A 23,352-nucleotide genomic window follows, 5' to 3' on the forward strand; every position below is an offset into this window, starting at 1 on the left:
CATGCTTGTGTTTATGGTATTTGGCTGGTGATAGAAGATGGCAATTTATCACTATAGATATATTCACATCTCAGCTGCACCCTAATTTTCTTATACCTCGAAGAAATCACTGAAGTCCAAGTTAAAGACATCAGACATCTGGCTCGTCACTGATCAGTGACAGTAGGAATTGGAGCCTTCATTCTGTTTTGAGCCAGGACCTAAATCTCTCAACATTGTTTCTTTTTCAGTGGGGCTATGAGGACTTTCCTTTCCCATTGCCTTCAGAAGGATGTTGTTATTGGAACATGTGTGACAGTAGGAGCCATGTAAATAAGTGGAAAGATTACTGGTAGTAGGACAAAACACATTTTAAAAGCTTTGTCCAATTTTTCAACCCTTAAGTTGGAACAAAATTTTTTGTCAGTGGTAACCTGTCACTTAATAAACAGTTTGAGTCTTGTGCAAAGTCAAAAGAGGCTGAAGAGGATGAGAAAAATAAAAATTTCTTTTGAGAGCAATCAAGGCTAATAATGTGCATCTTGGAACAGAGGCATGGAAGAAAAATAGTGTAGCACAATAAAAACTGTCATTTTTCAGAAAGGTTATAAAGGATACTTCTTTACACATTTACTGTAATGTGTAATCAAAAGAAAAATGGCCTAGTATTGAGGCAAATTTGGATGGGGGGAGGGGTTTGTTTTTGTTTTGTTGGTTGGTTGGTTGGTTGGGTTTGAGTCATTTTAGCATAATAATTAGCTTGGGGAGCAAACTGCTGAAAGATTACACTGGAAGCAAAAATGGAACCCATTCACCTGAAAATCCTGCTACTTAGCCAAGTAAGAACAAATGCAGATACACGAGTGCTTTTATAAAATAAACAAATCAGCTGCTGTGTGAACACCAGCCACTCCTCAGAGCCATGCAGCTGGCTGCTCCTTGCTCCCCGGGCCGTGCTCTCCTCCCTCCCTGCCAATGGCCGTGCCGGCGTGCAGCAGGAGCCCGGGAGGCTGCTCCTGTGCCCCTGCCCTCAGAGGTGTGCCTCAAGCAGGTGTCCCAGCCTGCTGTGCCACAGCTCTGCCTAACCATGACTTTTGAGCTTGTCACCATGTTTTAGAGTCAGATTTGCAAACTTGAGAGATCCACAAGAAATTACAGAGCTCCTGGGTAGAAGATTCTAAGTTCAGGCTCAGAGAAACCTCTCTGTGACTAAGCTCACACAGGGGCTGGAAAAAAGGCGAGAGGAAGCCATGACAATTATAATCTGATGAGCTGGCTGGTTTCAGTGCTTTGCATCAGAAAGTGAAGTTAACAAAAGAATTAGAGAATACAGAAAGAATGTTAGGAAAAGAATCAAACCGTTCTTGGAGGCTAATTCAATGAGAAGATGCTTGCTCATGGCTGCAGAAGCACAGGCTGGGTTTGGAACTGCTGCTACCAGGTGAAATCCTGCAGCAAACTGGGTTGCACATCCTGGAGGAAGTATTGCTGTCTGTTTGCTGGGGACCTGGTGTCAGGCTTTGGCTCTAGTTTTAGAGGAGTGTGAAGAGCAACATCTTTAATTGTTACTGACACCTGGAAAACTCAGGAACAGCAGCATATAAATGGTGCTATTCATTTTCACAGTGCTTTTATTTATTTTTATCTATTTGTTTGTAGGTTGCCACATAGGAGGCTCAAGAGCAGCAGTAAATAGATTCAGCTGGTTGGTTTATTTAAAGAAAGTTTAAATGCTTCACCATTTTCCCCTTGCTGCTTGATAAATAAGCGTTTGTGCTTCAGGGTTACATTTACCTTGGACTGCATTTTTGCCAGTTCATTACAGGTAAACATAATTTTATTTCAGCCTTTGGTTTGCTTGTCAATAGTCTGACATCAAAATATATTGAACCAGCTAGGAGGGCAGGAAGCAAAACAATACAGCTTTGTCTCTGCTAAACCGATTACAATTGACAATCCAAGGCTATAATAAATATGTCTTGTGACTTGCACACTAGAGGAGAGCCTGAATTTAAATTATAGCTTTGGGTTTTGAAATGCTCACTGATCCATTCCATTCCCATTAAGAGTGCCTTCCGCTCTGCAAAATTAAGTGATATCTTTACATGACAGTTTAATTTAATTAATTTGTTTTTCGATACGTACATTTATGGAGTTTCTCCATTAGGCTTTTGAAATGTCTGTAGGTCCTATGCATTAATGTAAATGCACCATGGCCCATAATTACCTTTGGCAGGCTTAGGGCACTGATAAAAAGATTATATTTTTAAAAACTAAAGTCTTCAAACTTCCTCAGTGCTTGGCAGGAAATCTGTTTCTGTGTTTTATTTGGAGCAAGGCTGTGGAGCCTGCAGCCAACAACTCCAGTGTAGGCAGTAACTGTTACATTTTAGAAGAAAATACATTTGAGGCTAAATGAGAGAAAGGGAGAGAAAGGGAGAGGACGACAATTAGTGCAAGAGTACTAGAAGCAGCTGTTTGTGTGCTTTGCCTTGTGGCTGCCAATTTATACTCTTATCATTAAAGTGCATCTAGAAACAAGGTATTTTCTATGAAATTACTTCACAAAACATGGATCTTTGTCTTTTTAAGAGGCTGCTCCAAAGTGAGTTTATCTTCCTTTTTCACAATAGCTCTGCACTAGCCAAGAATACTGGATTCTCCCTTTGCCTCCTCCTCCCTCCTTTCTAAAAATGAACTTTTCAGGAAAATATGGAATTCAGAGAAGTTTGAAGGAGAGCAGATGGCCAACAGTGATCCAATAGGATGTAAAACTTCAGTTAGGTAGTTGCTTGGCAGGCAAGTGCAAGCGAGCCTGTGATGTTTCCATAGTGATGTTTTCACATGGTGCCTTCCTTTTGTCTTTTAAAAATCTAAGTGATTTAAAAAAAGAAACAGGGGGCGTGGGGGTAGGGGAGGGGTAGGGGATAAAATAAAATCAAGGGCTCTGCCAGGGGCAGAAACTTGGGCTCGTCTCTGATTTCTGCCTGAGCAGTGGTGCACTGTCCTCAGTTGCTGTGGTGCCTGTGTCTGCTGTCTTGCTGGATAAAGCAGGAACAGCTTCTGAAATGATGACTGAGATTGTAGTGTTCTTGGAGGGGCACTGATTTTTCTGGTGTCAGCATTTCGCATTTACCTGTGGGGCAAGGTTTGCCATAGCACTTTAACCCTGAGAGCTTTCTCTGCATGCAAGGAGGCAGTGCAGTAAAAATGAACACTTCCCATTACTCAATTCCTACTTTCTCCTTTCAAGCCTCAGAGGTAGCCATCACAGCCATTAGTTTGAGAGGATATAAACAACAGCCATTATCTGTGCAGTCACATTGTGAAAGAGAAACAAGGTTTGTAGGGAGGGGCAACGTCTTCTATTAAGCCAAATGACAGTCAGAAAAAAACAGGCAAGATCTTCAACATCCAGCCTTAGGGACATCAAGTTCAAAAGCTTGCCAACTTTTTCCACACAGTTGAAGTAAAATGAAGACAAGTAACTGTGTTCCATCTCCCTGCAAAACCTGCTTTTTGTGAAAGAAAAGAAAAAAAAAAGGCAATTTGATTATTAGCTAGTTTGAGCAGGAGAGGTTTGGTAGGAGGCTGGACTCCTGGTAAACTTTCTAACTCTCCAGCAGAACCCTCCACTGCCCATGCACAGATGTGTCAGCACTTGTGCCAGCACTCTGTGAGGATCCAACACAATTTTCCCCTCTCAAAATTTTTCCAGCAAGGTGCTGAATGCAGCAGCTCATTTGCTGAGTTCCTCACCCTTAAGCAAGCAAGACTTCTGAGGAGAAGCAGGTTCCTAGTGGGAATGCCATGGGATGGGGGAGAGTGGTTCACATTACCCATGGTTTATGAATCCCAGCATGAACTGCCCTGGATGCTGAGGTACAACCCAACAAAGTCAGTTTATCCTGTGAACAAAGTTACCTGGGTGCCCTTCTGTGCTCTGCCTCACCTGCACTTTCAGAGCTGCTTGGCAAGGGAGCCCCCTGTCCTGTATTGACCAGCCTGCTATTACCTGGCCATGGAGACAGAAAATAAGTCCTTTCTTGCTCTCTGCAACCTCTTTCCAGTCATGCTGTGCAGCACTTGTACTGGCAGCAGCCTGAATGAGTCATTCAAAACTATACCTGTTTATTGCACTTGTAAATATTCCAATGTGTTCATCCTGTCAGGGTGCTCCATAAGCATCCTGGATCCATAAGGATCACTTGAGCTACCAGTAATAAGGGGGAGGGCTGAAGGCTCTCAGCCATGGTAGCCACAAAACTTTGATTACTTACAAAGTAGGACACTTCAGAAGCATTTCCACTGCATGGGAAATCTGACATCTTTGGTGCGGGCAACTGCAGCTCAGGGAGAGTCAACCTATGGATTGGCCTACAGATGCAGAGAGTCCTTGCAGTGCTGCTGTGCCCCAGAGGACAGTTCAGAAAAGGCACTGCAGCGTGTCGGAGCTGGGCAAAGCAGGACAGCCCAGACTCCTGCCCATCTTTACCTTCACCCCGTGCCATGGCTGTTCCCTCAGCACTCACTCACTCCAGCATATTGCGCTGGGAGTTTATCTGCTCATTCCTGCGAGCCTTGGATCTGCCTTTATCCTCTGCGGCAGAGCTACAAGTGCTCAGTTTGGAGCCACTGCCTGCTCACTGCAGCTTTCAGACCACCCTCGGGCTCACAGCCCTCAGCACTGCCGGTGTGCCGAGCCTGCAGCACAGACTGAGCTCCAAGACATCTCTGTGTCCGGGCCTTAACTCGGCTGCACCGCGGAACACAGCTCCCTGCGGTTCTCCCCTGCCTTATTTTCATTTTGCGCCCTCATCGCTCTCCTGCTGCCCCCTGGGAAGCAGCCAGGAGCTGCTCTGCATCGCAGCGGCGAGGAGCTTCTTCCCTCCTGCCTTTCTGCTGCTCCAGCTAGAATAATGCCAGCTACCAAGAAGGAATAACTCACAAGGAGCCTAATGAAACAGCAATCTGGCATTAAGATGTGTATATAGTTGCCATTTGTTAAATTGACAGATGACATTTGGAACATGCAGCCCCTATTCATTTTTTGAAGCTAAATACTCTCTTGAAATAAAGTTGTTGCCATTAGTGTTAAAGCTGATTTGCAGCCCAGACAGGGCCAGCTGTGCTTTTACACATTTCTGGGCACCAGGTCAGATTCCTAGCAGCTGTAAGATTTCTTTTGTATTGCACTGGACAATTCATGAACAAGATAACCCAAATTACTTCAAGCTCTACCTTTATTTTTCCCTTCCTACCTTTTCGTGTAGAATTCCTCCTACAAGGGAAAAACCAGAGTTTTGACAAACAGATTTTAATCAACTTTAATTTCATCATCTGTTACCTAGTCCCACTCGTCTACATTTTATGTGCCTATAATAACAAGGTGCCAGAGAGAAGTTCCAAACACCTTCAGCAGCAGTTCAAAATTTATTCTTCAGCAAAAAACCTCAGCTTTCTTAGAGACAAATACCTCAGACATTGTATTTTAGGAACAGTTCAGAGTGTGAAGGGCTCATCTCCTCCAATTCAAAAACATAGAAATCATGGTAAAGATGCAGTATTCCTTTACACCTTCAAATTGCTGTCAACACTTTCACGATGACTTCCATTTCCAGCTCCAGAAATACTCAGAAGAAATAGGTGCCCAAACTTTATCAAAGTTGTACTTTTAGACAAGAACTTGGCTGTTACCTCATATGCTGCTTCATCAGTTTTATCAATAAAGGCCCAGAGAAGTCATCTGACATGTTTATTTAATGTATTTTCAATGTCATTCCATTTTAACACCAGGATGTCATTCCACCACTACCACTTCAACTTATTTTTGCACATAAAAGAGCAAAAATTAAGCCTTCCAATATGCAGAAAAGCTGGTAATTATATGGCCACTATTGGCTGAAGGGAGTGAAGCACCTTCCATGGATGTGTGTCAGGCAGAAGGTGTAGAAGAGAGCAGAGCTTCACCTCACATCCCTTCAATGATTGGCCCAAGGCTGGAGAAAGATGAAGTCTCTTGACAGGAGGCGCTTTCTCCAGCTGCCAAGGCAAGAGAAGGTGACAGCCTAGCCAGCAACCTTCTCACAATCACTCTGATTTGCCAGGAGGCACAGAGTTCCTAGGAGCCACAGCCATACAGGAGCCACAAGAGGAGCAAGAGCCTGCAGAATGTTTGAGTCACAGGAATGTTTTCTTTCTTTAAGTTTAAAAAAAAATCTTAAATGATTTACATATGAATTGCTTCTAATGAGGACACATAAGATCAGTTTTCCAGCAGACTTTCAACAAGACCAAAATTAAGGATACAATTACATGGCAGAATACTAGACTGAGATCTTCATGGTTTTTATGTCAACAGTGAAGTCAGCCACTGCTGGTGGGTGGGAAGCAGCTCTCTTTAGGGATGTTGAGCTGGTTGATTTTCTGATTACTTCAGAGAATTTTAAAAATAGCAAATTATAATAACAGGCCTATAAGGCTCTCCAGCAGCTTTCTGATTAATGTCAACCTCAAGCTATATGCTGAGTTCTTGTCCATAAGGTACACTGCTCAGACATTTTCTGGATGCTGTTTTAACCTGTGTCTTCTGAGTCACATTAGTCAGAGGAATTGGCCTGTAATTTAATTATTGAGAATGGTGCATTGGTGAGTTATTTCCTAGGAGAGAGAGTTATGAAAACCCAACACTGCAATTAATGCTGAAATGGGACCCTTTTGCTTTGGCCTTTCAAAATTTTTGCCATATGTCAGAAGCCAAGTGAGACTGAGTTTAGAAAATTCTATTAGAAAGTCATCTTCACCCAGAGCTTTCCCAGAGACCAGAGGTTTTATGACTCCTTTTTATTTCTTCCTCTGCTTTGGGACTATATAACTCTTCCCTAATTTTCTGCAGAATTACAGGTATTACCAATTTACTTCAGAGACCTTGAGTCTGTTCAGCTGTACAAATGACTCAGACTAGTTAAGGGATTTCAGAATTCAAGAGAGATATCTTTAAGGTCCACAGTGTTTGTAGCTTGTACAAAAGATGACCATCACAGCAATCATATAACACCCTGTGCTTGCTTTCCTTCCTGAACTGTACACCCAGCAGTTCACAGACCTTTCCTCACGGCTCTTATTTTCTGTTTTTCCACTATTTTCTAAGCAAAGGGTTCTACACTTTTAATTCCTATAGAATTGGAATTATGATCTGAGCCCAAATAAGCAGGAGACCCTCACTCTATTGCTTCTGCATAACCACACATCTTGAAAATTTAGAACAGAAACATTTAGGACCTGAGCAGATTAAACAACAAAATTGACAGTATAAGGGATTCTCAGCGGGATTCAGAGACTCTCCCAAACTGAAGCAAGAATCCTGGAATGGTTTTTAAGTGCTATGAAGTCCAAAAGCACCATGAAGTGAAAAGAACAGCAAGTTCTCTGACCCACCCCTCCAACCTTCCTTCCGTACCACCATCTTCCAACTCCACTGTGCAGCTTCTGGGTGCTTTGGGCCATCCACACTCTACAGGTGAAGAGCAGGCCTCGCTGCCCCTCCTGGTGGGCTGAGATGTGTTCAGAGCCAGCCTGGCTGGTCCAGACAGTCTGGGACACACACACTAAGCTGGCAGTGTGCCTGGACTTCTCCCTCCAGGGATCTGCAGGGCGCAGGTGCCCTGGGCTGTGCAGGTGGCACACGGAGTTTGAACAGGAATCAACTCGAGACCCCCCTTACAGACACTTGTGTGTGAGGACTCTGCCCCTCAGGAACGTGGCTGAACTGGGCTACCATTGCCTTAATGCTTCTCAGTTACTGCTCTCCAGGGACAGCATGTCATGCAAGCCACGAAATATCTGTGATGCTTCTTTTTGGCCTGTAGAGTGTGTTTGTCTTCTGTCTGACAAAACAAAAAAAGATCAGAAATAGAAGTGAATAGGAAAAAATGACAGAATAGAAAAATTCAATTAAATGCAAAAGATAGGGCAAGTCAGAGTGCCACAATGCAAAATGCTAATATGCAACATCCATTAAGCCTTCATCCTGTGAAATGTGTAGGACATACATGGGACTCTGCTTTACTCACAGGGAAAGAAAACAGTCCTATTTTCAATACATTGATTTTCTAACTTCCTTTTGCTAAAAACATATTTGTTTTTTAAATTAATTACACTGGGAAAAGGCAAGAGAAATGGGAGCAGTGGATTTGGAGGAAAAATAAATTCCAATTGGAAAAAATGAATTGTGCGCCTACAGAACATGATGGACACCAGGTTTCTGCTCTTCAGATATTTCTGTAGCTGAAGGAGAACAAATGGGATGAACTAGTTCTTCCCTTCATAGCTGGTTGCACCCTTTATCCTCCAAAGTACAAAGCAAGACACAAGGAGATGTAAACATAATGAGCCACACAATCTACACACCAGGTTTTATACGTCATCTTTAAAACATACTGCATTTGGAAGACTTGAAGCCTGGCACCCCAAAGCTTGGAGTTGGGCTGGAGGCAATCTTTCTGCTGTGGCAGGGCTAGCTGTTGAAAATTATGTCCATCAGGCTCTGCTCTCCACCCCTTCTAGCCACTGCCTAGAGATTGGTGAGCTGGTGCCTGCCTTGGCAAAGTGGCTTTGCTGCTCCAGGTAGACTCACAGTGGGAAGTAATAAAAAGTAAATAAAAAGTAATAAAAATCCCTTCTCTCACCCCACCGTCCCCTTCTCTCTCCCCCTAGAAGTCCTGCTGGCTCAATGTATCTTCAGCCCACTGGAGTCAGACGTACTTCTTTGGTTGCATCCCCAGACCCCTCCAGTGAGTGTCCGGCAGCCAGGCTGGGCTCTGGTGGTCCCACTCTGCTTGTTCTGCTCTGCACAGACTGGCCCAGAGCCTCAGAGGTTCTGCCCACCGCACATGTGCTTAGATTTAAGAGCAATTCAGACTTGTGCTTGACTCATCCAGCAGACATACCTTTTGTTTCCATATTTTCAGTGTGTCCCACCTGGCCACAGTTCTCAGATCAGGCTGTTCCTGTGTTGCAGTATAACAAGCGAAGGCAGACGATCCAGTCCTCCTCAGTGGTTTTGCCTGGAGAGATATAAATCACATTGTTGGTATTATTTCTTCACATGTTGTGTCATTTGCTGAACAATTAAGTGCGTGCTACTGAAGGATTAATAAGTGAGCCAAGGCTACAGAACATAATGCAACTTCACAGGAGGAGATGACACTGCAATTTTTTAATACTGTATTATTATTTAATGTAAAACCAGCTGATGCAAAAATCAATTCCATGCTAAATTGTGTTTTCCTCTTTGATCCTTTTAAACTAATTTTAAAAAATGGGAAAGATACCAACAGCCTATAGACAATCTCTAAATAATTTGTTACAGACTGATGGTAGGTGGCACTCACACAGACCCATATTTATATTTAAAAACCTCATATGTGTACATTATATAGACCATTAATTATAACAGCTGAAAGTAAAATAAATGTCATGACTGTACATCTACTTTACTATGCATTATATCTCATCTTGAGAAAATGGTATTGTTATTCTAAGCTAAATACCTCATAAAGTTAACATAAACAAACTGTACACATCAGCAATATCAAAATCTAAATACCTACATACAAAACATGCACAATTACAAAAAAGTGTATTATAAACGATATATAAATTAATAAAACCCATTCGTTTTAGGCCTTTTCTCAGTGTAATCCTATTTATCGTGTTTTGGCATGTAAATTAATAGATTCATCCACACTAAATTGCACTTCTTTCAATAAAGAGGAGTCTCTGGGGTGTGATTTTGGATGGTATGTTTATAATCTAGGGCAGCTCAACATTAAGACCACTGGAACCCAGAGTGGGTAAGAAACCAATCAGACAGTTCAAAGGTTTGCACTCGTGGCTCTCTTTTCAGTAAGTGCATGAGGGCCAAAGGGTGCTGATCCTTCCCAGCTCCCAGGCTGGAATCACGAGGAGCCCATCTCTGCAGCCAGCACTGGCTCTGGCAGTCCCTGCTTGACAGAACAGAGCAAATGTCTGTGTAACACCTTGTGGGTGACATGGACAGTGGGATCGAGGGCACACCGAGCGAGTCTGCCAATGACACAAAGCTGTGCAGTGCAGCTGACACCAGAGGGAAGGGATGGCATCCAGAGGGACCTGGGCAGGCTTCAGAGGCGGGACTGTGAGCCTCAGGAAGTTCAGTAAGGTCAAGTAGAAGGTCCAGCACCTGGGTCAGGGCAATCCCAACAGATACAGACTGGGCAGAGCATGGATTGAGAGCAGCCCCGAGGAGAAGGACTTGGGGATGTTGGCAGAGATGTTCAGCATGACCCAGCAACGTGCACTTGCAGCTCAGAGAGCCAACCTTGACCTGGGCTGCATCAAAACCAGCGTGGCTAGCGAGGTGAGGGGGAGATTCTGCCCCTCTGCTCTGGCGAGGCATTACCTGGGCCCCCCAGCATAAGAAGGACATGAGACCTGTTGGAGCAAGTCCAGAGGAGGATCACAAAGAGGAGGGTCATCAGAGATCCGGGCATCTCTCCTGTGAAAACAGGGCGAGAAAGCTGAGATTGTTCAGCCTAGAGAAGAAAGAGAAGGCTCTGGGGAGACCTTAGAGCAGCTTTCCAGTACTTAAAGGGAGCTACACAACAGCTGGAGAGGGATTTTTTGCAAGGGCATGTAGTGACAGGACAATGGAGAATGGCTTAGGGGAGGTTTAGATCAGCTATTAGAAAGAAATTCTTTAATATGAGGGTGGTGAAATACTGGAACATGTTGTCCAGAGAAATTGTGGATGCCCCATCCCAGGCTGGATGGGGCTCTGAGCAACCTGGTCTAGTTAAACACGTCCCTGCTGATGAGAGGAGGTTACAACTAGATGATCTTTAAAGGTCCCTTGCAACCCAAACCATTCTGATTGTAAAAAATCACCGTTCCCTCCTGGCAGAGAGCGTTGCTCCCTTCATCTATGGAACATCCTCGGCTGCTGCTGGCATAATTACACTGCAGGAAAATCCTGTTCCAACTAATTTATTCTTTGTTTACTCAGAAGAAAAAACTAAAAAGCTAGAAGGTAAAGGCTATTGAAATACCAGTATGGGAATTATTTTGCAGGAATAAAATACTTGGCATGTTTCTATGGGCACAACACCATACACAGGTCCTGAGAGTGTCCTTCACAGCAAGGAAGTGAGTGATTTCCTGAGGACCTTGTATGTGTTCACATAACTTTATAGTGGGAAAGATGCTGGTCCATCATCAAGTCCCATCACAATAAGAAGGCAGGGTACAGGTAAATTGAAAGGACTAGACATAGTATGTGCAACTGGAGAAAGCAAGCAGGCAGAGAAAACTAAAAAGTGCATTTGGTTTTCATGTTAAGATTACATGCAAAATGAGTTTTGAACCTGAAGTTGAAAACTATTCCATATTCCATCTCTGTGGTCCCTCTGTTTGTCTAGTTTACAAAGCTCCTTCTCACATATTTGCAATGTTTCTCATTTGGCTGCATTTTTAATTAGTATCTTCATATATAAATAAGCTAAACTAGGATATGCCTTATCATGTAACTGGCACAGTGAACTGGGGAATAAGCATGCTTGCCAAGTAGTACCAGGAGCACAGATCAGGCTCCTGGCAACACAGAAATTTTGGCTATTCATTGTGATGACACCTAGGAAAGGAATGATGCAATACAGAGCTCGAGGCTTTCATGCATTGCCTTTGCCACCATCCCTCTCAGTCAGGGTGAGAGATACTCAGTGTCTTCATTTGCTCCTCTGAATTACAGCACAGTCAGTAACACATCATCTGAGGGGTTTGAGGCTAAACTCTTGTAAACCAGTTTTGATTCCTTCCATCATGTCTCTCATTAAGTGTAAAGTGCCTCTAGGGAAAGGCAGCTGATTAAACAGATTCCTCAGTGACATAATGAATTTACAAAGCCCTCCGGTTTTGCTGGGGATGTTTTGGGAGTAATATCTTCAGCCACCAAGGGAAAAGTCCACTGAGAGGGAAAATCACTTTATTTCCTCTGCCTTGGGGCCTGGGGACTGAGAGGAGATCATTGTTGAGCATTGGAAGGGAGGAGAAGGGGCAGGGACATGGCTATCCATCCATCCCTCCAGCACAGCACACTCCTCCTGTCATCACATTAAAGGGTGGGGGCACAGCCTCCCTGCTTTCCTTGGCAGCCCAGCTCCATCACCCTTCTCCCAGCAAAGCTCTCCAAGGCAAGCTCTGCTCACAGAGAGGTATTGCCTCTAGGCACAGGAAAGAAGTATGAGGCTTTTTCCAGCATTCAGATCCTGTTTTTAGTGTGACTCAGCTCTGCAGAGTCCATAAGGAAGACACGGGTTGTGCTTTATTAGCACTTAGGTTAATGTTTGGAAATAACAAGACTGATGGTTTTATCTGTTTAATCACTTGGTGCTGCCAAGAGCAACCATAAGCACAGCCCAATGGTGCATGAAGGGAGTACAGCCTGACATTAGTTTCCCACCACTAAAATCCAAACATTAGCACACAAGTTGTGTAGCAGGCTGGCAGGGGCAGGCAGCCAGATCACTGCTACTGCAGTGACTCAATGATTGTAATTTTTCTTCATGGAGATTTTTAATCTCCTTGCAATGGAAGGAAATAGGGACAGATTAGGTGGGCTAATTTTGAAGTTCAGAAGTCCATTTGTGTTCACCCAACTTTCCTGTGCCCTCAGCTGAACTAGGCTACAGAGCTAAGGACTGAAAGACTTCTTTACATTTCCCCAATATTATTTTATGCGTCTTTCAGTCCTCCCCCTCTTTTTTTCTGAACTCTCCTCAGGTACATTCTTTAGCAAGCAGCAGCTGCAGTGCAGATTCCCCACATGTAACCAGGCAGTGCTGCTGAACTGCCATATGCAGCCAGCAGCAGCTGTAGCCATTCATCACTGAAAAGCAATCGGAGGGCTGGATCGTGCGGTCAGCTGGCACCCAGACAACACTGGATGTGGCAGATGCCATCAGTGCAGAGAGCAGAATAAGAGACAACAGGAGTCAACAGACACAGGGATGTTTTCTTAACAGAGGATAGCTACCTCAGCTAGTGTTTATCACCATTCATTACTAAAAAAGTGCAGCTGTTAGACCCACTAATCCTTTGAAACATATGTGGAGCAGAGTGTGGCAAATTTTGGCAGAGTTACCCAGAACACCTATCCTTCTGTACACAAAATCAAGGGGGAGAAAAGCCACTGAAATAATCACAGTGGAGTTGCGCTCCAAGTAAAGCTTCCTTGGATGTGCAAAGCCACGCCTCACCCACTGCTGGGAAGGCGTGTGGCTGCACACACCATGGCCTGGCTGCCCAAAGCTTCCAGCCAGCAAGGGCTGCACTGCTGCCACAGCCCTGCAGAGCTCAGAGCCGGCCACGTGAATGATTTTTGTAAAAGCTCCTTGGAAGCCACACAGGTGGGCTGTCATGTAGGGGACTGGCTAAAAGAGAAAGTGAGCCTGCAGGGCTGGCAAACCTCAAGGACCTGAGGCTCTTAAAGCTTCCACAACTGCACTGCATCTGATTTCTTTCTCCTGTTTGTATTCTGTTGGTATTTACTCTTTCCAGCAAAAAAGGGCAGTAGCAGCCCATGCCCTAGACCACCTCATACATCTAAAGTGCTGTCAGGAGCTGCCCATAGCTTTAGCATGTCAGATCAACACTTTAAATCCTTTTTCCTCTGCCAGAGCTATGCTGTTTGCTAGCACAAAAATAAGCAGAGCTTCAGCTCTGCCTACTCTTCCTGCTTTTCCTCAAATACATACCAGAAAAATAGCTGGAGCATAACTCCCACTCACTGTACAAGATCCAGACTTTAGCAGTCCTAAAACAAGCTTTTTCCTGTCCCAAGCCTATGCTAGAACTAGTCAAAATTTAACACTTGCAAGATCATAACATTTTTAGAGCAGAGGAGGTAAGGGTGGGAAATCCAAATAAGCCTGAACACACCCAAAACATGCTGCCACTTCCATAACTAACAGAATCCCACAATACTAAGCTAAAATAAAAATAGAATAGTCTTATCAGCTCCTCTTTAACCCTAACCTCAAGGCCACCTCTGCTCCACAACTACACAGTTTCCCTCCAGGTTCACATTTTCAGCCTTGCCATCTTAATGAGAAACTTCTGCCAGCTGGATCCAGCTCCCAAAGCACAGTCTGTAATGAGGACAGGCACCTGGGGACCTACCTGCCTATCTCAGGAGAAGAATTTGGTTGTCTTTCCAATCCCCCGCACTGCAGAGTCCTTTGAGGCTGTGATAAGGGAATGCCAGACCACCTGGCAGCAAGAGCAGATGAAAAGGGAGGGGACCGATGAATTTGAGATGTGGGTGGTAGCCAAGTTGGAGGAAAGGGTTAGAATTAGAGAATTGTTTATCAGAAGGGATGTCTGAAATTATCAAGTTCAGCTGTTCACTGCCAAGTCCACCACTAAGCCAGGTCCCCAAGCACCACATCTACTTATCTTTTAAATACCTCCAGAGAGGGGACTTAATCACTTCCCTGTACAGCCCGTTCCAATGCTTAACAAGCCTTTTAGTGAAGATATTTTTTTCCTAATATCTAATCTAAACCTCTCCTAGTGTGATTTAAGGCCATTTCCTCTCATCCTGTCTCGTTACCTGGGAGAAGAGGCTGACCCCTACCTGCTGCAACCTCCTTTACATAGTTGTAGAGAGTGATAAGGTTTCCCCCAGAGCCTCCTTTTCTCCAGACTAAACACTCCCAGCTCCCTCAGCTGCTCCTCACAGGACTTGTGCTCCAGATGCTTCCCCAGCCCTGTTGCCCTTTCCTGGACGTGCCCCTTGGCCTTACTGAACCTTATACCACTGGCCTCAGCCCACTGGTCCAGCCTGTCCAGATCCCTCTGCAGAGCCTTCCTGCCCTCCAGCAGAGCAACACTCCCACCCAACTTGGTGAATCAATCCTCTCATCCACATCATCAATGTCTTAAATGTCCTTCCTGTAGTGAGGGGCCCAGAGCTGATCACAGGATTTGAGGTGCAGCCTCACCAGTGCTGAGTACAGGGGGACAATCCCTGCCCTGCTCCTGCTGGCCACACCATTGCTGATCCAGGCTGGGATGCCATCGGCCTTCTTGGCCGCCTGGGCACAGCTGGCTCATGTTCAGCTGCTGTTGACCAGCATCCCCAGGTCCTTTTCTGCCAGGCCACTTTCCAGCCTCTCTTCCCCAGCCTGTAGCCCTGCCTGGGGTTGCTGTGACCCAAGGGCAGGACCTGGCCCTTGGCCTTACTGAACCTCGTACCACTGGCCTCAGCCCACTGGTCCAGCCTGTCCAGATCCCTCTGCAGAGCCTTCCTGCCCTCCAGCAGAGCAACACTCCCATCCAACTTGCTGTCTCAATCCCCTCATCCACACCATCAACGCACATACTAAACTGGCCCCAACACTGATTCCTGGGGAACAGCACAAGTGACAGATTGCCAGCTGGGGCAGCACCGTTCATCACTCCCTCGGTCCTGCCACCCAGCCAGCTTCTAACCCAGTGAACAGTGCACCAGACCGAGGCACGAGCAGCCAGTTTCTCCAGGAAAATGCTGTAGGAAATGGTGTCTAAGCATTTATTAAAGTCCAGGTAAATTTTATTCACAGCTTTCTCCTCAGCCACTAAGCAGGATCACCTTATTGTAAGCTTCAATCAGGTTGTTCAAGCAGGACCCACCTTTCATAAACCCACCCTGGCTGGGCCTGATTTCCCAGCTGTCCTGTATGTACCCTGTGGTGGCACTCATGATAATCTGCTCTATAACCTTCTCTAGGACCAAGGTCAGACTTACAGGCCTGTAGTTCTCTCGATCCTCATCCCTTCCATTTGCAGATGAATTTCACATTTGGTAACTGGCACATCCTCAGTTAGCCAGGACTGCTGGTGAATGATGGGAAGTGGACTGGTGAGCACTTCTGCCAGCTCCCTCAGTACTCCTGGGTGGATCCCATCCAGTCCTACAAACTCGTGTGTATCTAAATCATGTTGCAGGTCACTGACCAATATCCCCTTGATCATGGGGGCTTCATTCTGTTCCCCATCCCTGTCTTCCAGCTCAGGGCACTGGGTGCCCCAACAACCACTGGCTGTATTAAAGACTAAGGCAAAGAAGGCATTAAACACCTCAATCTTCTCCTCACTCTTTGTCACTTCCCCTCACATCTAATAAAGGATGCAGATTCTCCTTAGCCCTCCTGTTGTTGATGATGTATCTGTACAAACATTTTTTATTATCTTTTACTGCAGTAGCCAGATTGAGTTCTAGTTGGGCTTTGGTCCTTCTCATTTTCTCCCTGCATAACCTCACAACAACTTTGCAGTCCTCCTGAGTTGCTTGCCTCTTCTTCTAAAGGTCATAAATGCTCTTTTCATCCCCAAATTCCAGCCAAAACTCTCTGTTCAGCCAAGCTGGTCTTCTTTCCCACTGGCTCATCTTTCAAGCCTACCCCCACACCTTTAGGATTTCCTTCTTGAACAATATCCAGCCTTCCTGGACCCCTTTGCCCTTGAGGACTGACTGCCATGGTACTCTGTCAACCAGTCTCCTAGACAGGTCAAAGTCTGCCTTTCAAAAACCCAGTGCCTTGTTGGCATTTACAAAAATTCTTATCCATAAACACTCAACCTTATTGTCACCATCAGGAAGCTCCAGAAAATCAAAACACTCCCTAACATACAGGGTTACCACACTGTCTCTTTTTCCTTGCCTATTCCTTCTGATCTGTGTCCTCAAATATGAGAATCTAGTTTGCTCCCAAGCTTGAGAAGAGGGTGTAGGGTGCTGGTGCCCATTTGGCAAGACCACTTTTTGTTGTTGTTGTTAATAGTTCTGTTTCTCCATTATACATTTGGTTTTTTTTCCTCTTTCACTTGCTGCCTTTAAGTCACAGCTTGCTGGGAAGGGAAAGCTTCAGCTTCTCATGAAGTAGAGACTGTTCAGTCAAAGCCCAACTTTAAAAATACATTTTCTAAATATGCACTATTCACTGTTGTCCTCAGTGATTTGATTGGCAGAAATAAAAACTGCAAAAGTGGATCTTGTCAGTCATTCTTAAGGCTTCCTTAATATGGAAACAATCACCTGCCATTTCAACCATTTTCTGCAAGGGACACAGTGGCTTAATAAAATGCACACACCTGCAGTCTCAACTTCTTTTTATTTTCTGGTAAAATTTTCTTTGTGGGGATTGCAGATGTGCATGGGCAAGATAAGAGACACTTCCCCGTGACATCTGAAAACCCATCCTGGTCTAAATTCCAACATTTTCTGGAAATGCTCTGCATATCTGCACACTGGCCCAGCTCTGAGCGTCTGCCTCATGAGATTGAAAGGACGAGGGTGACACAACCCCTATGTCGTGCAATCTGCTCATTTCAGACTCATCTTTCAGAAGTGCTGAACATCCATTGCCGTAGCCCATGGGAATCAGGGCTCTGTGTGCTCCAGTAGCCACAACAGGAGTGGGGAACTGCTGGGGACTGGGGTTTGCCCACAGCTGAACCTGAAGAGCCGCAAGCTCCACAGTGCACAGTGTTACAGCCACAGCAGGGACCACGTGAAGGAGGCAGCTCTTTGACTTGAAGTTCCATGAAAACTTACTCCAGGCAAAGAGCTAAGACAGAAGGGCCCCAAACACTTCAGTGCAAGGGGTTAAATACAGCTACAGACCAGGGGGTGGATACAGAAAATCAAGGGATAGGGGGACTTCAAGGGTGGAGCAAGGAGATAACATCAACACTGTGGGACCAATCAGGACAGGGGGAGGAGAGGGAAAGTATTGGAATGTTACCAATATTGCTGAACCAGAGGTGCCTTGGCTTGTCTGGCCCCTGTTGCTGAACCACATAGTGGCAACTGTGGTGTTCCACGCCAGAGACACCTTTGGCTAGCTGTGAGTCGCAGCTGGGCACGCAGAGACAAGTCCGGGCATGCGAGAGCTCTGGTGGCAGTGGGATAGAACTTCTGGAGCTTACTCTCGTAGAGGGTCGCTCCCCAGGTTTCCCTGTGCCGGGGAAGCTTTAAGGCAATGGTGAAGGAAGGAGTTAGTTATAACGGAAGGTTTTAATCCAGGGATTTTTTTTTGGCCCGCAGGCACCTGGATCTAGCAACAGCTCCAACAGAACTCTCAGCACATGGTATCCTTGGGGGAGGGGAGGAATCCCAGGACCACCAGTCAGGTACAGGGCGGGCAGGTCTCAGGTGAAAGGAACACCTGGATGGGCCAATGCCTCCCAGGGGTGGAGAGCATCTTTTGAATCTGCCCAATGACTCGACGGTCCTCTGGAATTCCTGGGTTGATAGACAGTGCCTAGCAGGATTCAGGGTGGGGGAAAGGAAAGGTGATTGACACCTGGGGAAGGAAACTTCAGGGAGAAACCCGGGGTAATGGAGGCACACCGTGACATCACACCGCAACAGGAAAGGTCACACAGGCCAATGAGGCATGGTGGATTAGGGGATTTCCAAGTGGGTGTTTCAGTCAGGGACTGGCCCAGGGAGTGGTGGCAGGCAACATTCAGGGAAAAGGGCCAGGGTTGCCTTGACAGGCAGGGAAGGAGGGCAGGATGCCTTGACAGGCAGGGAAGGGACTAGAACAAAGGGAAGGGAATAGTTTGAGGGACAGCTTTAAGTGAGAGCACAATTTAGGGATAAACCAACTTGGGGAAAAACATGGGGGGATAAGAGAATGAACCTTTAACAATAACTTAATGAAATAAACACAAACCGCAACAATCCATGGGACTGTCTGTACTCTGAGATACACGGAGACACTCAGCAACTTTTAAAGAAGACCAAGGTGGCCTGATACTGAGGTCCCAAATAATGTTTAGAGAATGGTTCCAGAACAATCAAAACTTTTTTTTTTCATTAAAAGATCTTCTAAGGAAGAATTAAACTGGTAGTGCTCTATGATAAATTTAGCTACAGAGTTTCTGGGACAAGATGTCCATAGAACAAGCATCTCTCATTTATCACCAGAACATCTCAATTCTGACCTGAAACACAAATTTGGTGCCACGTGTAGCAACGTGTTTGTGGTCTGTTGCAAATGCCAGCCAGCGAGGGAATATGTTGGTTTAAGGCATACAAGTAAAAAGCACAGCTTTTAAAAGCTCAGCTTCATTTTCCTTTGCTGGGAAAGGAAATAATTATTCTATTTATTTTGCTTTCAAGATGGGAATAGTAAATGTATTTCTCACCTCACTGAGAGGAAAAAAATCACACCCAATATGGTTAAGGTGCACCCCCTTTTACAGAGCAATGTGACAACCTTGCAACTTCAACACAATATTTTTTTCTTTAGCTGCTGCCTTCTGGATTTTTTCTTTTTGATGTGGTTTATTCTTGAGAGATCCCTCATGCATGAGCGTCTTGGATGGTTTCCTACAGAACAGCAGAGCTCCTAAATAAAAGGAATGGGTAGGGCAGAAGTGAAGCTTATTTCAAACAGGGCTTTAGAGGAGCTGATTTTCCTGCCATGTGGAGGCAAATATTTGGCCATGGAGGAAGAACATCTTAAAATGAGCTATGCTCCAGGAGTGAGCAGATCAGTCCTTCCTAGAGGCCTGTGGTAATTCATTTCTTGGATGATGTGAGCTGTGATTCTGCCGAGGCTGCTGCTTTGTTTGTTTGCTCTTGCAGGGAACACACTGCAGTTGAGATCACCTTTTCCACAGCTCAGAGGCACCTTCTGGAAAGCCAGGGCCCAGACGAGCATTTTGATATTTGTGTCCCATGACCAAGGACAGGGCTCTGGGAGAAAAACTGGAGCACAGCAGATGTTCAGACCAGGAGTGCACACAGCACTGCTCCTTTTTGAGATGCTGTGTGACCCTTTTAGGGATGCTTCCTTGTTTTTCAGCTACTGGATGCTGTGACACAAATTTCTGTGTGTAGTGTCTCTTCCTATGACCGAAAGCCCATCGAAAGGGGAGCCATTTGGGACCACTCCTGCACAAGTTTCCCCCACCCCTCCCCAGCTCCAGTGACAGCAACCTGTGTCTTCACACTACTTCTTGGCCTCAGCTCCCTCATAATAAAGTGATCCACAAAGTGAACATTAGAAGGCATTTTCTGAGCCAAGGGTTTTTCCCCAGCAGCTTGCAGAAAGGCCCATCTGCCTCTCTCAGGGCTGGTGCTGCCTCCATCCAGCCTCCACAGCTGTGTGCAGCTTTTGCTTTGACCACGGTGGTGCTGGTGACAGGGGAGAAAACCTGGCTCTAGGTAGAGATATGCAGAAAAAAAGTTGCATGACACATAAGTCCTAAGACTTGTCTGACTGGACAAGGACTCCAAGGCACACAGTGGGATTGTTGCTCCCGGGGTGGGGGGACCTCAGTCGAGGTGCAGCCTGTTTCCTCCCTGGAGCAGCGATGGGAGTATGGCTCAGCTGGAGGCAGTGGGGCCAACACACCGCCCGAGTGGCCACACCGGGCACGCAGTGGGTGAGTTAAGGACATACTTTCAGCCTTAATTCTGAGTTTCCTAGGTTTTGTCAGTTTAAGCCAGATTCCTAATGTTATTTTAATGCCGTTGTTTTGTGTGTGAATAATATGCTTTCTATGCCAAACCACAAGCCCTGGAACTAATATCTCATAAAAATGCCTAGAGTCCAAAGCTAATAGCTGTAATTCAGCTGATCGAGTGATGCCTAAAAAGTTCCGGATTAACGCTATTCTCCAAGGGGAAGTAAAATTAAACTCGCCTGCTGAGGGGCTGGGTGCTGCTTTGCACAGCGCCTTAGCCTGGGCTGAGGGATGCAGCTTGCTGCAGACCCTGGCCACCCCTTGGCTGGGCTCAGCGCCCTGTGGGCAGAGTTGGGGGTGCTGGCCGAAGGGGTTGGGGGGTGTGTGAGGGATTTGCATCATTTTTTCCCTTAAAAAGCTCCCACCCTTCCAGCAGCACCGCACCCAGCGCTGTGTCACTGCAGCTCATGCTCGCACAGTGATCCAGCCGCCAGAGAGGGGCGGCGGCCGGTCCCTCACTCCCAGGCTGGATGAGCGGCAGCTGAGGTGACATCAGGAGCTGGTGCTTGGCAGGTGCCCCTTCCCCTCCCAAGGGGTTTGGATGAGGCAAGAGTGATTTGCAGAGAGGGACTGGAGGGGCAAAGCTGTCCCTTGACGCTCTTTCCAGGCGGGGAAGTCGTGCCACAGGATGTCAGTGCAGCCTGTGAGAACGCCATGCCTCCCGTAAGAAAGGACTGTCGCCTCTCAAAAACACACAGGAAGATATCTTTCCCCGAATAGCTTATTTAGGAAACTTGCATCACAACAGCAAAGCAGAATGCTTATTTGGGAGAAGAAAATGAGATGTGGCCCCAAGTCAGTGCTTGCCTGTAGGCTCTGTAGCAGAAAGTTTGAGGAGGCACCAGAGGCAGCTGCTGGCCCGCAGCACCAAAGGCAGAGCTGGGTGGGCTGGAGGCCCTGCTGGTGTTTGCTGCCTGTGCCGGGTCCTGCACTACTGGCTGTGGAGCCGTAAGGTATCAGGGATTTTCCTGTTACAACACAAAGGGATCAGCTAGATTAGCTTCTGCAGAGGTGAGAAGGAAATGTGTCATGTTGACTGTTTATTTTGCTCTAATTGGAATCAGACCCTCTTTCTGAATAATCTCGGTTTACTCCAGCTCCTGTGGTTTTTCATGGCTGTGAATGCAGAGGAGCTGTTCCAGGGATGGGCAAGTGATTCTCGGCTTCAGTGGAGAAAGCAAAGGGATCACACTGTGGTCACTAGAGGCAGGCAGCCTGCAAACAGCACGGCTGTTTCAGAAAGCTCCCACAGTCACATCCCAGATGAGGCTTTGTGGTCATGGACAGCTTCTGGCAGCACGAGGTAAAAGCTGCTCTTTGAGCAGGGAATTTTAAGCTTTTCCATCTTTCAGACATGACATCTACAGCTGCTCTGGGCAAGCTGCAGCAGCACAACACTGTGACCTGGGGGCAATCCTGCCTGTAAGAAAGCAGCACATGCCGGTCCCCTTCAACACAGAGAGCTGCGCTGTCAGCAAATCTTCTGCACTTCATCATCCTTCCCTAGCTGGTGTAGAACTCTGTAGGAAAATTATCTTGGTCTGCTGTTTTTCTTGGCCTGCTCACTCAGAAACATGGAAAGTACCTGCAGCAGGAGTGGCTTCTCAAGTTCGTCCCTTAAATCTCTGGAAACAAAATAGGCTCAGATGGAAAAGAAAGAAGAGAGAGCATAGTTTAAGAATCCTAGGTCTGGGTAGCTGCAAGTTGCTAATCGACCTCTCTGTGTTAATCCCTCTAAACCAGCAAATACTTTTCATTTCTGTGTCCCTTGCACTATGGAAACTTTTTGACATCTCTGTACTGGCCAATGTGGTTTGAATCCCTGCCTCTGAGTCACATGGGTATCAAAATCCTCAGACCAGCTGGACTAAGTAATGCTCTCTTGATGAGCACAGCAGAAACAAGACATAAAATAAATCATTAAGTCATTGACATTTTTGGGCGATCTAAATTATGCCTGCATATGCGTTACGGAGTCAAGGCTTGATTTTGAAATTCTTCCACTTATTTCTTGTTCTTCCAGGTGCAAATGCATGCTATATCAAGAAGACACATTTCTCTGGAGAACATCTGCTCCTGCAGTTTCCAAAGATGCCCTGTATTTGCAAATGTCTCTTCTTATACATGAACCTGTGACTTGTCTGAGAGTTTTGTTGTCTTATTGGAATTGGACATTAAAATTATCTTTTATTGTTCTTTTGGTCACATTTCCCTCTGTGACAGATTATTGCATTTTCTGTTGGCTTTGCTATTCTTTAATTGATTACTGAAGGATCAAATCCAGATGCTGAGTACATTCTTTCTTTGAGGTGGGTATTGGAATACTTTGGTATACAGATTGTCACAGTTTTCAATGGTACCTTTGCCTTGATCATTTGCCCTTGCAGAACTCATTTGTTTTAGTACTTTTAGAGCCCATGGGAGGTGCTAAATAAACATTTCAAACTATAAAAAAAGCTACTGTGAGTTGGTAAAATTAAGTAAAATACCCAGCATCACATAGGTAAGCAGGACAACTGTTTTTCTCTTCCTGTGTTGTCCTGATGCCCTGATTAATTTACAGCACATCAGATCAGGATTTTACATTCTGCCTACCTGCAGGGTTTCCTACAGCAGTATCCATCCCAATTAAAAAAAAAAACAAAAAACCAAAAAACAAAACCAAAAAAACCACCGAAAACCTCAAGATAAAACCAATATGATCAACTAATTTGAAGGATTTTTTTTTTTTAATATGGACAATACAGTCTGTTTCTGCTTATCTTTGGTTTTGGAGAGCCTGAGCCATCTTAGAAAATTTAGCCTGAATCAGAC

General features: G+C 45.5%; 1 long non-coding RNA gene across 2 annotated transcripts; it reads right to left on the reverse strand.

The window, feature by feature from the left end:
* Window positions 1-5,235: 5,235 nt before the first annotated feature.
* On the reverse strand, window positions 5,236-17,418 carry LOC135296753 (uncharacterized). Of its 2 annotated transcripts, none has more exons than XR_010358760.1 (3): window positions 15,803-17,418; window positions 8,928-9,044; window positions 5,236-7,865 (listed from the first exon to the last, which is right to left on the reverse strand). It is a non-coding gene; the product is annotated as an uncharacterized LOC135296753 (long non-coding RNA). The 2 variants fall into 2 exon arrangements; XR_010358759.1 differs by lacking the exon at window positions 15,803-17,418 and adding an exon at window positions 14,194-14,764.
* Between the last annotated feature and the right edge of the window lie 5,934 nt (window positions 17,419-23,352).

Source organism: Passer domesticus, chromosome 3 (assembly GCF_036417665.1).
Source record: "Passer domesticus isolate bPasDom1 chromosome 3, bPasDom1.hap1, whole genome shotgun sequence".
Classification (NCBI taxonomy): domain Eukaryota; kingdom Metazoa; phylum Chordata; class Aves; order Passeriformes; family Passeridae; genus Passer; species Passer domesticus.